The 6,448-nt window shown below is 49.3% G+C and overlaps 1 protein-coding gene across 5 annotated transcripts in view; it reads right to left on the reverse strand.

Annotated features, from left to right (window-relative positions):
• The window catches only part of gga3a (golgi associated, gamma adaptin ear containing, ARF binding protein 3a), a 37,907-nt gene extending 31,872 nt beyond the window's left edge, over positions 1–6,035 (reverse strand). For 2 of the 5 annotated variants that reach the window (XM_046047787.1, XM_046047786.1), the window contains exon 1: positions 5,548–6,035. The gene's annotated coding sequence lies outside the window, so the exon portion shown is untranslated. The remainder of the gene's footprint in view (positions 1–5,547) is intronic. The other 3 variants (XM_046047791.1, XM_046047790.1, XM_046047792.1) reach the window with 2 other exon arrangements.
• Between the last annotated feature and the right edge of the window lie 413 nt (positions 6,036–6,448).

Consider the following 6,448-nt stretch of genomic DNA (forward strand, 5'->3'; position numbering starts at 1 on the left):
TCCTGTTATTTCTATTAGCACATCTGTTGTTGCATGTGGCTTTACATGTCCTTCTGCACATATGTGTGTCTTTGTAGCCAGAAAATATCAGACACTGTCTCCTGCTGAAAAATTATCTAATGCCATCTAACTACTCAAAGACAGACAAATATCATTCATGACACTGACCCTGCAAGAATGTGTAGCCTTGGATCCATAAACTGGATCTAAGAGAAAATTAATAAATGTGTGTAAATGGGCCATATCCCTAGAGTTTTTGGAATGATGTAGACACAATTCAATAAATTTTTCACTGCGTGCATGAGTGACTATTTGTGTGTGTGTCTCCAGCTTCTTCTTGGGGAACTGTGACTGAGCAGATGCCGAACACCTTTAAAAAAACACACAACAAACAATTTAAACTTGAATATCCTAAAATGACTATGAGGTACTACCAATTTGTCCAAGGTGCGTTAAAATCAAGGTCAACTGGACTTGGTTGAAGGTACTTGGAGACGTTTCACATGTCTCCATGGGGTTGTTGTCAAGGTGATGAATACCTCTTTGTTTGTTACTGTTCCTGGCTGTTGCATTGAAATTCATTATGGTCACTGGAGTCACGTGAGGTCAAGTCTGAATGACTGTCACATGAGGCCAAATGTAAATGTATGCTCAATATCCTGAGAAGGGATGAAAGGCCAGCATTAGAAGTGGTGTCGTGTGTAGATGGCTTCTTTAATTCCTCCTCGACCATCTGCCCTCGCTCTCCAGAATATGTACATTGTTGTCCTTGAAAGAGTGCAAGCAAACATATACAAGTAAACTTCTGGGTCTTGACCTAAGCAGTTGGCCCTTCTGTGTTGAGCCAGGCATTTGTGTAGTGGTTGTTTAGTTTCCCCAATATGCAGGTCTGTGTGTTCCTCACTGCATTGGACAGCTTACACTAGATTGCTTTTCTTGTGTTTGGGTGTGCGGTCTTTCGGGTGGACCAGTGTCTGTCTTTGCATGTTCTTGGCTTTAAAAATCACGGGATGTGGTGTTTGTTGGAAATCCTTCTGAGTTTCTCTGACACTCCAATTACCAATGGAATCATTATGTTGTTGTGTTAACTCTTCTTTTCCTCATCATCCATAATGTTGGCGTTCTTCCTGGGTTGTGTGGCTGTTTTCACAAAAGGTCCAGTTTAGGCATCCACATGCTTTAAACGCATCCTTCAGGTGTTTATGCTCCTTCTCTTTGGCTTGGGCAGGGCTCCATCGTAGAGGGCTCCGCCTGTGCTAATAGAACTAGGGTTCTCCGTGAAACGGGCCGCTCTTGCCGTAGAAGCGGCACAATGCAGCTATCTGATCCTAGCCTGCATTCCCAGCAGGGGAATAAACCCGCTTGGGCACGCTGCTAGCTCACCAGCAGTGTTTTTGTGCCACACAGACATACACGCTACCGACAACTGCTCTAACGAGAGGTCGCAGCGCATCACGGAGTAACCGTGGTAGCAGCAGCCTAGCCTGCTATTGCCGGAGAGATGGTGCCATTAGCCATGTCTCTCCCGTCATAGCGAGGCAGAGAAGATCGCTCGTTGCCTCTGCGAGCGGCTCGTTTTTTTCGGGACTTCTTTTCAGGACTTTCGGTTTGGCACTTTCGATTGCGGCCCTCTTTGGGCCAAACTCCCATTTATGGAGGGTTTGGTGGCGGTGAGGGCCGAGGAATCTTTCCAGCGTTTCATCCACAACGCTCCTCAGCTAACAGCACGACCCCTGACTCATTTCCACACAGAATGCAGACGCTGCTGCAAGCCAACAGACTGGATGGACGGCACATTGAGGCGGGGTTACTCCCTACAATTTTGCCGTATCCCACCGTCTTTCCAGGGCATTAAGGAAGCCAACCTGTCCTCTCAGGAGGAGGTGGACTTCCTGGCCACAGAGATTCAACAGTTCCTGCAGAAACAGGCTATCTCTGTTGTTCCAACCCACGACATGTACAAGGGTCTTTACTCCACGTACTTCCTGGTCCCCAAGAAGACTGGAGGCTTCAGACCCATCCTGGATCTCCGCTACCTGAACCAGCATATTGCACAGAAACCGTTCCGCATGCTGACACTCAGGAAACTACTAGAGCTAGTGCAGCCCGGCGATTGGATGACGACCATAGACCTAATAGACACCTACTTTCATGTCGAGGTGGCCCGGAAACACAGGAAGTTTCTGCGTTTTGCCTTCCAAGGGGTGGCGTACGAATACACCAGGCTCCCCTTTGGCTACTCACTGGCCCCACGTACATTCAGCAAGTGCGTAGACGCCGCACTGCTACCATTGCGCGATCAGGGCATGAGGGTCTTTTTCTACTTAGACGACCTCATTGTCATGGCCAGGTCAAAACAATGGCCAATTTTCCATGCAGCTCAGTTGATTTTGCATCTGAACAACCTGGGCTTTGCAATCAACTGGGCGAAGAGCTCCCCCTATCCCTGCCAGGAGGTGGAGTATTTGGGGGTTGTGCTCAACTCAGCCAGCCTGAGAGCTCATCTGTCGGAACTCAGACAGACGACCCTTCTTCAAGCGGTCCGCAAGCTCCAGCTGGGAACGGCGCTGTCAGTAATGCAGCTGCTGGGGCTCAGTGGTTACCCTGGGCCTGCTACACATGCGGCGGCTACAACGATGGTCTACCAGCCTGCATCTAAACCTCAAGAGGCACAAGCGATGTATGGTGACGCCTCCCCATTCAGTACAGAGGGACCTGCGGTTCTGGGGGTCCCCTCATCGCCTGAGGGCGGGGGGTACCGCTCGGCCGGATATCCTCATACGTGTCGGTGTTCACGGATGCGTCTCTAACCAGATGGGGAGAGACCTGCCTGGGGAGAGCAGTGGGTGGTGTGTGGCCTCCTGGGGAGAGCCGACACATCAACCAACTGGAGCTCCAAGTGGTGTTTCTGGTCCTCCAGCACCACAAAGCCCTAGTCCAGGGCAGGCACAAGCTGGTGAGGAAAGACAACCGCACGACAGTCGCCTACATCAACAGACAGGGCGGAGTCTGATCCTCAGCTCTATTGACGTTAGCAGAGCATCTATGGACGTGGGCTGCAGCACACTTGCTGTCTCTGAAGGCCCTTCACGTCCCAGGCTCGGAGAACAGGGTGGCCAGCCTCATGTCGAGGGGCGGTCCCCCACAGAGCGAGTGGAGACTGCACCCCAATATAATACAGCAGATACAACACCCACTGCGCGCTGTGGTTCTCGATCCTACCACAGGACAGTCCACCCTTGGGCGTGGGCACGTTTGCACACGTGCCGTGGCCAAAAGGGCTGCTGTATGCTTTCTCCCCCACTCCATCTCATCCCCCCCTGCTGGAGAGGGTGAGACAGGAAGGGTTGTCAGTCATCCTGGTAGCCCCCAGCTGCAGATCGGCGGGGTGGTACGCAGAGGTGACGCAGCTGGCAGTGAGGGAGCCCTGGCCTGTGCCTCAGGTCTGGGGGGCTCTGTCACAGGAGTCAGGCGCCATAGGCACGCTGCCGGTGCTCGGCCAACCTCTCCAGGTTTGGCTCCTGAAAGGTAGAGGTTGAGACAGGCTGGGCTGTCCGCAGAGGTGGTACATACCATCCAGGCGGTGAGGGCAGGCTCCACCACTTCCTGCTACAAAGCTAAGTGGCTGGACTTTCAGCGCTGGTGCATTGAGAAGGAAATGGATCCCATAACCTGCTCAGTGGGATCCATCCTTTCCTTCTTACAGGGCCTAATGGAGAAGGGACTGTCACACTCAACCATTAAGGTGTATGCAGCAGCTATCTCATCTTGTCATGAGGGGTCTGGCGACAGACCTGTCTTCACCCACCCCCTCATGGAGCGTTTTCTGCAGGGTCTTTTGTGTCTCCGCACCCCAGTGGGACGTGCCACTGGTACTAGAGGCTCTGAGGTCAAACCCCTACGAGCCCCTGGAAAAGTCCTCCTTGAAGATGCTATCTCTCAAAACTGCCTTGTTACTGGCTCTCACTTCTACCAAGAGGGTGAGTGAGCTGTGCGACCTGTCGGTTCATCTCAGCTGCATGCTGTTTCGTGGTGACCACAGTGCAGCAGTGTTAAGACCGAACCCCTCCTAAGAGGGCCTCTTCCAGCGGGGGCACGCACGGAACAGCTGTTTCAGCGTGGCCCTGCACGTGCAGGAAATCAATCAAACCAACGGGCTCCCTCGTCTGCTGCGGCTCTGCCCAGCATGTCTTGGCGCACTGCCAGATATCTGGGAGAGCCGGGGAGACACAGAGTGAGCTAATGCTACCATGTCTACAGTCTACAGCCATCCTTGTGATCTTGTGAGGCTGTGCATAAGCATGCTAATGTGTTCACAATGAAATGTTAACATGGTCGTGTATGACTTTATGGGAATCCATTCAATAGAGAGCGAGACAGTTCACTCAAAAACATAAATGTCAACCTCATGGTGGCTCTAGAAGAGAAGTTCGGATCGCCAAACTAGTTAGGATGTATCGCTTGGGAATGCTGAATGTCTCTAAAAAAATTTGATATTTCACAGAATGAATGAAAACTTGCTGGTGGTGCTAGCAGATTTTTGACAGTTGGTGGACTGACAAACAGAGAGCAACACCACTAGCATGACAGAAAGGCCATTGATGGCAGCCTAAAAGCTGAATATAAAGTTTGGGATTTTACTTTTGTAGTGGACCAGCCAGGCCTTTGTGACCTGCACAGGAATAGACTCAGCTTTGGGGTATAGCAATACGCCTGCACAAGCTTAAATAGACATAAAGACTACAAACTGTGTCTTCTGAGAGACATCCTAGACACCCTGACCATAAAGGTGTCACCCCGACGCTCCCCAGGACAAGCCAAATTGCAGGGTAACCATGGCAACCGTGCCCCCCTTTCTACTTACTCCAAACATCACAACACAAGAACCCCTTTTGTTCAGTCCTGGTTATATACCCCACCAAAGAGTTAATTTTGCAGTGCTCTTTAATTTTCAGCATTAATCACTGACATTCCTGCAATTTATGTTAACTAATGCTTTATCCCCAACACTTTTTGACACTTCCTTTAGAAATGACATGATACAGATGTAGCGCTTTCTCAGTATCATCTAGCATGAGATACAGCGCCCTGGGTTCTTTTCAGTAATCTGCACCCTATAGTATCAGTTGCAACTTTTAACCACTAACTACTTTAGGAACACTCTAACAGAACTATATCAATTTTACAAAAGATGGTGCAGGTGTGTAGTTTTTAACCCTTTTTAAACTGAAAATCCTCTGCTCTAAACACTTACTGTAAATATCTAAATGTACCTTAGCAAACACTATTTTTTCACATTCCAACTGCTAATGAACATTCAGCAGCAAATACCTCAGATAACTTCATATAAACCAATTATCATATAGCCATAACCACAGCGCTGTAAGTTACTCAGTTACTCTAATGGGCCCAAAAAAATAAAAGCCGGCAGTAAAATAAACAACCCCCCTTGCAGGCCTGAATGCAGCTTGAGCGCGCTGAATGACAGATTACAGTGGAGCGGATGGTCCCTTCGCTCCCTGAGCAGGGTACCAGTGAGTTACTCACCAATGGTGAACAGTTCAAAAATCCCCTTACTGTTCCAGGCAGGTGACCGTCCACTCTCAGTCCCAGTGATGTTGTTGTAGAAGAGGAGCACACTCCTTAGGCAGTCCCAGTGGTGATGATGAAGAAAAGGAGAAAACTCCCAACTCAGTCCCAGTAATGATGATGATGAAGAAGACAGCTTGTCTCCCTTGGAGCCAGAGGTGCACCCGTGTTTTTCCAGTCACACAGGGCGCTATCTGGTGTTCTGTCCGGGCCTCTCAGTCCACACACACGGCAAGCAAGCCGTGAGATACTATGCTAATTAGCCTACCGGCCTAAGTTACCTCGGAGATACACAGTAATGTCCACAGCAGACTCTTAGCCAAAAACACACTTCTCTTAAATGAGTCAGGCTAACACTGGGTCTCTACCCTCTAATATTCGTCTTGGTTCGTAGCTATTCGCCACTCAAAATACAGTCGCACACTCACGCGGCAGCGTCTACTTCTCTGGCATGTCTCCCTCATTTTTCTGCTCCTCCAGTTCCCCTGACTACTAGTCCCGCCCCCTAACCAATCATACCTTTTAGAAACTAGATGTCTCTGTCAGTGGACTAATCAGAGGCACATAAATAAAAGCATCAGGTTAATATGTCTCACCTCGTGTTGAGTGATGTACGTTCCAAACAAACTATGAAAACACTGTCCTCTTAAAGGAACAGTGCCTACTATAGTAACAATGTAGGGTTTAGCTCTGGGGTTTAACCCAGGGGCTACACAGAAAAGTTATCCTGTGCTACTTAATTAATTTTCCAGTTCGAATTTAATGTTAAATAACCATTTCTTCCCTAGTGAGAGGATCAATTGTTCTCTCGTGGAACCAGTGGAGACCAGAGACCTGGCTGTCTGAACTGATACCGGAC

Source organism: Micropterus dolomieu, linkage group LG04 (assembly GCF_021292245.1).
Source record: "Micropterus dolomieu isolate WLL.071019.BEF.003 ecotype Adirondacks linkage group LG04, ASM2129224v1, whole genome shotgun sequence".
Taxonomy (NCBI): Eukaryota; Metazoa; Chordata; class Actinopteri; order Centrarchiformes; family Centrarchidae; genus Micropterus; species Micropterus dolomieu.